The sequence below is a fragment of the Tamandua tetradactyla genome, chromosome 6, assembly GCF_023851605.1.
Source record: "Tamandua tetradactyla isolate mTamTet1 chromosome 6, mTamTet1.pri, whole genome shotgun sequence".
Lineage (NCBI taxonomy): Eukaryota > Metazoa > Chordata > Mammalia > Pilosa > Myrmecophagidae > Tamandua > Tamandua tetradactyla.
The window spans coordinates 85,589,052-85,596,957 of NC_135332.1; the positions used below are offsets into that span (position 1 = coordinate 85,589,052).

The 7,906-nt window shown below is 54.9% G+C and overlaps 1 long non-coding RNA gene across 1 annotated transcript; it reads left to right on the forward strand.

The window, feature by feature from the left end:
* The first annotated feature begins 554 nt into the window (after nucleotides 1–554).
* On the forward strand, nucleotides 555–6,214 carry LOC143686202 (uncharacterized). The gene is made up of 3 exons (XR_013176961.1): nucleotides 555–796; nucleotides 2,513–2,586; nucleotides 6,090–6,214. It is a non-coding gene; the product is annotated as an uncharacterized LOC143686202 (long non-coding RNA).
* Nucleotides 6,215–7,906: the final 1,692 nt, after the last annotated feature.

Genomic DNA, 7,906 nt, shown 5'->3' on the forward strand with positions numbered 1-7,906 from the left:
TGGTTTGCTTTGTTCTTGCTGGCTTTACAGGTGGAGGTGGAATAGGGAGGGAAAGCTCTGACTCAGGCCAGGAGGCTGGTCTTAGCCCTGGTGTCCAAGCATCACTATTAGAGCTACTTACTTGTGGGGCCAGAGCAGCCTGCTCCCACTGCTGGTCTCTAAACCCAAGCAGAGCACACTGGCTGCTTCAGCTCTTGCTCACTCTCACCTCTCCCTGAGGGCTGTGGCACAGCTGGGATGGCATCTCCCCTCCTGTGGGCAGCACGTCCTTTAGTCAGTGTGAGTTAGATGACCTGTCCCTCCTCTGCACTTCCTTGTTTCCCTCATCGTAAGCCACTCACTATGCCCTCTCTAAGGTGTAATCCCTTGATGGCTGATCTGTCTTCGTGACCCTCCCCCAGCGCAGCCCAGGTGCAGAGTGAGGCTTTGTAAATGATAGTGATGAACGAGAACGTGATGTCCCCCAAGGCCCTTCCCCACCCACGCTGCCCTGGAACCCTCCTCTTCAGCACACCAGGTCATCTGCAGCCTCACCACACTCTCCCTTCAGGGTGCTTGGCCAGCCATTCTCCTGGGAATGACCATTCAGAGACATCGCCTCCATCCCCCGAGTTGATATGCCAGACAGTGTCCTGGAGCATGAGCCAGGGCAAGGGCTGGGCAAGTAGCCAAGACCCTGGGGAAGGGACAGCTCATTCACCGCATCACCTGCCCATCACATGCCTGTCCACTTGGTGCCAGGGGCTCACCTAGGACAAGGTGACAGTTCCTGACCTTGAAACCATCCTCAAGTGGGGTAAGTACATGGAAAGGCGCTGACACTGAAGGGGGCACAGGAGATGGGGGGAGTGACTGGAATCGGGCAGTGGGGGGCATGAGGAGCTCCTCTTGATGGGTCAGCAAGGCCCTGAGCAGGGGACATGGGCGCTGGGCCTGAAGGGGGAAGGATTACCCTCCTGAGAGCCAAGGAAACCTCCCAAACAGCAGGAGCCAAGGACCTGGGCGCAAGTAGGTGTGGCCTGCTAGAGAGGCCAACAGAAAATAGTGGTGGCTGGAGTTCAGTGAGAAAGGCCAAGCACGTCCACAGTACTGTCCACACCCTCAGGTGTGACAGGCACTCAGGAGGTTGCAGGGAGGAACCAGGTGTGGCTCTGCTGTGGGCCCAGGTGGGAAGCGGGAGGGGAAGGAGACCTGCCACGAAGCCTCTCCAGGCACATGATGCCAGCAGGGCAACCGCCAAGAGGGCAGTGGGGAGCAGGACACATCCCCAAGGGAGTGCTGGGGACTGCAATGGTGGAGCGAGGAGGCGAGCAGCCCAGAGGGCACCTGGCCTGGAGCCCAAGTGACCTGAAGCACAGCGGTGTGTTTCCAGATGGGAGAGCAGGAGTGGGGCTGGGGGTGCTGAACAAGACTAGGGCTCCGTGGTGGACAGAGTGAGGTCCTAAGGTGAGCAGGCAACGGAAGTAGGGGCTGGGCAAGGGGGGCGAGGGAGCAGGGACAGGAGCGGTGCAGGTCAAGGAGGCAGGACAGGAGCAGGGAGGGGTGAGTCCGAGCTGCAGATGTGAATTGGGGGCTGTCAGCCCAAGGACAGAATTCTAAACCATGAGTGGGGCGGGAACCGCTGGGTGTCGGTGGGGTTGAAGGGGCGTGGAGGGCCAGGGACACCTTTAGCCCCAGTAAGGAGCCACGGGCTGCGCTGCTCAGAAGGTGCCAGTGCAGCCTCTGGGAATGATGGAGAAACCCACTCTAGAGGCTTTCTACAGCAAGTGACCTGCGCAAATGCCCGCGCAAATTAGTAATAACTACAATTGATCCCTGGGCTGGCTTCTAATTGCTGGCCCATTGTTGCGATCTCAGAAAGGGCCACTGCCCCCGGGGGCGCCCGACAGCACGCCTGCCACTCATCGCCTTCTCAGGAGAAAGTGAAGCTTTTCTTTTTCCCTGCTGCAAGTGGTCTCCAAGGCAGGAAAGCAGTAATCATGCATCAAAGCCCAGGCATTTATGTGGCCGTGCGTGTGGTGAATATTCATGAATTCAGAGTCTCCAACACAGTGGTTCCGAGGAGCCTGGGGTCACCCGGTCCAGTCCCCGCCTCCAATAGACTGCGAGAGCCCCAGCAGCTTGCCTATGACACGGCCCAGGATGCTGCTGCCAGCTGCAGCTCTCAGCCCCAATCATGCCACATGCTCTAGAGACAAAGGGCTCCAGGTCTGCAGATCTGATTCCTGGTATCCCAGGACCCTGAAGGGAGGGACAAGTCAGAGCCACAGACTGCGGGGGGGAAGAATGCTGCGGGAGACAGAGCATCGGGGCAACTGGGGAGGGTTGGGCTGGGATAGTCGATGTCCTCTGCACTCAAGGCTATCCCAGGCTCGTGCCTGGGGGCCTGTATGGCCAGGTGCATTCCAAGGAGGAGAGCTGGCTCTGGAGCTGGACGGCCTGGGTGAGAACCCCAGCTCTGCCCTTCCCTAGCTCTGGGCAAGTCCCTCATCCCCTTGTCACTTTCTCTCAGGGGCATAACAACTCTGCTCACAAGGTCATGGGAAGGTCCACGTAAGCGCCTCTGGAGCCAGTCCCTGGCATATGGTAAGCATGAACATGAGTAACAAGTAGAAGTAACAGAGGTGGTGACAAGAAGGGTGTAGAGGTCGTGGTGAGGGCCATGATGTACAGGTCATAATAATGGCAGAGGTAGTAAAATGCATAGTGACTGGCCAGGGCAGGGCTGCACAGAAGCTAATCACCACCTTGGAACCCTGGATCCAAGCTCTGATGGCCACGTCCCACCACTCTTTATCTGCCTGAGTCAATGAGTTCCATGTCACTTAAGCCAGCTCAATGTGGATAAGGGTCCCCAATAACCAAGCACCCTGCCTTACGCCAAATACTTACCACCCTCAACACTCTCACGTGGGGTCCTAGCTGAATGCACACGGGAGGTGGGAGGCACTCATGGGACTTGAGGGCTCTGGCCTGATGGAGGCAGAGGAACGGAGGGGTTGCTGTCTGCAGGTTCAGAGGTTGGGGCTTGAATACTGTCCTGTGCCCTCTCCTGGCCAGGTGCACAAGCTCACCAACCTGTTCAGCTTCAGGTGTCCACCCTGTGCAGTGGTGGCACTAACTGACTTTAGAGGGTGGTATAAGGATCATTTGGAGCAATGTCTGAGATATTTTGGACTTTGACATAAAAACAGACCCCATGAGGTGAATGGGGACAGAACAGACCACACAATGAGGGCATGGAAAATCAAGCAACCCATTCTGGAAAGGACTCCAGACTAGATACACCATTGTTCCTGCGGACTTAGCTACAAAAATCAGATCCAAGATGGCAGACTCTGATTCCACAGAACTCCCAAGTTGTGTGTATACTTACCCCAATCTGTTTCCTTCACTCCATCTCTCATGGTCCCCAGTGCCTGGACCATGCTATCTCGAGCTGACTTCAGAGAAGAATTGGACTGACTTGAGAGTGATCATCATGGTGGAGGCGTCATGACAACGGTGCAGATAATAGCAGTGATGCCATGATGGCAGAGATCCAGGGCGATGGTGAGGGTGGCGGTGGAGACACAGTGATGACAGCAAGGGAGACAGAATAGACAAGGTGATGACGGTGAGGGTGACAGCAGAGGTACAATGATGACATGAGGGTGATGGTGGAGATGTAGTGACAACGGTGTGGGTGAGTATGGAGATGCAGTGATGACGTGAGGATGACGGCAGAGACACGTGAAGACAATGGAGGTAATGGCAGAGACACAGTGACAATGAGAGGGTGACGGCAAACACGCAGTGACGATGTGAGGATGACAAGGAAAATGCAGTGATGATGGTGAGGATGATGAAGATGTTGGTGATGACGATGAGGGTGAAGATGTTGGAGAGGATGGTGAAGATGCAGTGATGATGAGGATGATGAAGATGCAGTGATGATGTGAAGATGCAGTGAGGATGAGGATGATGGTGAAGATGCAGTGAGGATGAGGATGCTGGTGAAGACGCAGTAAAGATGAGGGTGATGGTGAAGATGTTGGTGAAGATGAGGATGATGGTGAAGATGCAGTGAGGATGAGGGTGATGGTGAAGATGCAGTGAGGATGAGGATGCTGGTGAAGACGCAGTAAAGATGAGGGTGATGGTGAAGATGTTGGTGAGGATGAGGATGATGGAGAAGATGCACTGAGGATGAGGGTGATGGTGAAGATGTTGGTGAGGATGATGATGGTGAAGATGCAGTGAGGATGAGGGTGATGGTGAAGATGTTGGTGAGGATGAGGGTGATAGTGAAGATGTTGGTGAGGATGAGGATGATGGAAAAGATGCACTGAGGATGAGGGTGATAGTGAAGATGTTGGTGAGGATGATGATGGTGCAGATGCAGTGACGATGAGAGTGATGGTGAAGATGTTGGTGAGGTAGCGGCAACGGCCAGGATGGTATTAATGGCACCAAGAGAGTCTTGGTTTGGGACAACTGTGACTTTTGACCTAGGAGACGTCTGCAGTGATGAGGTAGCTGGGGGTAACAGTGACATTGGTGGAGTGACAGTGGTGAATGTTTTGGGCGCCCAGGCACCCTCTGGGTTCAGCTGAATGTTCTACTCCACACTCTCCTTTAGCAGAGAAGAGACCTCCACCTCTTATTCTATACTATTTAAGCACCAGTTTGTGGTGCCTCAGTCAGAGCACCATCCATCATTAGTGAGAACAATAGGGCATGGGGGTGTGTTCATCCAGTTTTATTCCTTGGAGTCTCACACATCTGAAGATAAACACTGTTAAAAATAGGCATGTGTCGAATTTTCTTTCCCCTCAAGCTAAGTCTTCTGGACAGATGGCAAAATCTCTCTGATGGATGAGAAGGCTCTTGCAGCTCCTCCCCAACTCCTAGCAGCCCAGAGAGATTCAGCCTTCTCTCGGCATTATTTCTTCTTCTAAGGATTATTTTTAGAGTTCTTGGAAAGAGCTGATCCCAGCCATAAAGAGCGATTGGTCCCCAGTCCGCTTGCTCTCTCTTTGTTCTAGGCTTGTGCCATCCAATACAGGAACCACTAGCCACAAGTTGCTATTTAAATTTACGTTCACAGTACATAAAAATAAATAAAACTAAAATTTCAGTTCTTTAGTCACACTAGCAATATTTCAAGCGTTCAATAGCTGCATGTGGCCAGTGGCTGCTACAGCAGGCAGCACAGACACCAAACACGGCCACGATTGCCAGAACATTCCATCAGGCAGCAGCGTCGTAGCCCTTCCCCTGGAGAACTTCCACTCAGCCACAGGGCCTCCTGCTAGCTGGAAGGCACCTTGGTCCCCTTGCCCATGAAACCCCACTTGTCCAAAGTCTCAGTTCCTTCAAGAGTGGGCAGGAGGAGAGCCCCCATCTGACCTACTCCCTGCTTTGTTTCATGGGAAACCACAGGGCATTTTCTGATCTGGTCCCTGTAAATCTCGACCAAGCCTGTCCTCTGGGCACCGAGAGCCTTCCTTTCGCCACGGCTACCCTGCCAGAGGTCCGTCATCCACCTGCGATTAATGACCAATAGAGGAAAGACATGGTAACCAAGTTTAGAGAATACATTTGTCCTTTAAGCAAGGGATTTTGGTGTCTTACACCCAAAAGAGACTTTCAGCTCAGACCAGCAGGGGAGGGGGAGGGGCACTCAGACCAGCGGGGGGGGGGGGGGGGGGCACTCAGACCAGCAGGGGAGGGGGAGGGGCACTCAGACCAGCGGGGGAGGGGGAGGGGCGCTCCCCTCTTGAATGCCTCCTGGAAGTGAATGCTGTCCACTACACTTTCACACACTTCCTCTCAGCCCATCTTGGGGCAACCCTTTGAGGTGGACACTGTATTAGCTATCTACTGCCACATAAACCTACCATAAACCTTGGGCCCCAAACCATAGCATATATTATCTCACGGTTTCTGTGGATCAAGAATCTGGGTTTGGCCAAGCTGGGTCATTGGCTCTGGACCTCTCGAGGCTGGGTCCATGGAGGGAGGAGCCAATTCCAGGCCCATGCTGGTGGCTGCTGGCAGGACTTGGTGCCTCGTGGCTCTTGGCCTGATACCTACCCCTCTCCCAGGTTGAAAGGTGGTGGTGACCCTTAGCTTCCAGCCACGTGAGCCTCTCCATAGAACAGCTCTCAGCATGGCTCTCAGCATGGGAACTGACTCCATCAGAGTGGGCAATCGAGAGGACAACAGAACAGTGTGGTAAGATGCAAGTCATGGCCTTTAAAACCAATCCATGGAGCTGCCTTCGTCACTTTCAGCATTTTCTGTTGCCTGGAAGCATGTCTTAGGGTCGAGCCCACACTCAAAGGAGGTGAGGGCACAAGGTGTGCAACCCGAGAGATGGAGACCACCGGGCACCATGTGTTGAGCTGTCTACCAGAGATGCTGTTTATTTTCATTTGATAAGGGGGAAACTTGGCAGCCACTGGCCCAAGGTTGCTTAGGAGGTGGCTGCAGATCTGGGATAAGACTCCTTGGGCTCTTCTACCCCACCATGCAGGCCCTGGGGGCGGCTCGGGCTGTCACTCCCAGAGCGCAGATTCCAGCTTAAAATGAGATGTGACATTTCTTAGTGCACATGGGGCCTGGGCAAAATGGAGGAGATTTATAACTATGTAAATCAGCCGATCCCACTTGCCGGGAGGGCAGCATAGCACCATCTCCTCCTGCTTGGCCCCACATCTCCCATTCTCTCCACAAACCCTTTAAGAGGATCAGCCTGGGGTTTGTAATGAAGGAACAGGGTGACCACCCCTCCGCTCCCATCACCAACCTTCCTTGGCTCTGACAACGGGGCCCAGGGAGGCTGAGCAGGGAGGCTGAGCAGGGCCGGCAGCCCCGAGGCTTTGAGATGCTCAGTGTCTTCTCACGGGCCCTGACGGGACTGTGCCTAATTTGTGCCCCCAGGCAGGCAGGGGGGTTCATGGAGGGCCTGGAAGGCACCAGTCCAGCCTTTTCAGTTACAGATGAGGAAACGAGGCCCGAGGGGATGCCACGATTTCCCAAAGGACAGACAGCAAGTTCACGGCGCAGTGTGAGCTGGCCCTACCGTACCTCACTTGAAGTGCACCTGTCTCCAGAAGGTCCCCCTGCCTCCAGTGCACCCCGCTTCAGTTGCCCTAGGGGGTACTGGCCCTTCTGACCAGTGATAACACCCCGAGGCAGCATGGAGGAGCCAGTGCTGGCTCTGGACTCACTATGTGATGCTCAAAAGTGCTTTAAGGGTGGTGCCTGGGGGAGACTCCCAAATCACCAGCAGTGCCCCAGCTCCCCAAACTTCCCCTAAGCCAAATGATCTGTCCCTTGGTCTGGTCACCTGCCCCCTGCTCTACTCACCTGCTCCCAAACAGACCCCACCCTCCCACACCTGTGCACCTCTGCCCAGAGTCCTCAGCCTGGCAGGCCACACCCCCTCATCACCCCAGCTGAGGATGACAGGCTACACCCCCAGTAGCCTGTCACTGTCCCTTGCCTTCCTCCACCTTATAGAGCTCTGTATCTTATGACCTCTATTTAACTTCTCAATCCCCTCATGTTAGCTGGCCAGCTAACCCATCGCCCCACCAGCCTGAGCAAAGTGGGGCTGGGGGGTGGTGAGGAGGAGAAAGACTTGCCAGGAATGGGCCGTTCTGTGCCAGGCTCTGCCCCATGGTTTTCCAGCAGCCAAGACATTTCAGTCTCGCAGTTGTTGCCTGTGGGTTTCCCTCTCACAGACCCCTTGCAGCGTTCCCAACAAAGGTGGGTGCTGCCAACTGAGCCCCCACTCAAGGGGAGAGTAATCCTCAGGGAGCTAGGGAAGCCCTGGGTGCTGATAGGTGGCCTTCTCTCAGGAGCCCCCAGCCCTGGGGAGGGCACAATGAACAGAGGCGGGACACTGCGACCGAGG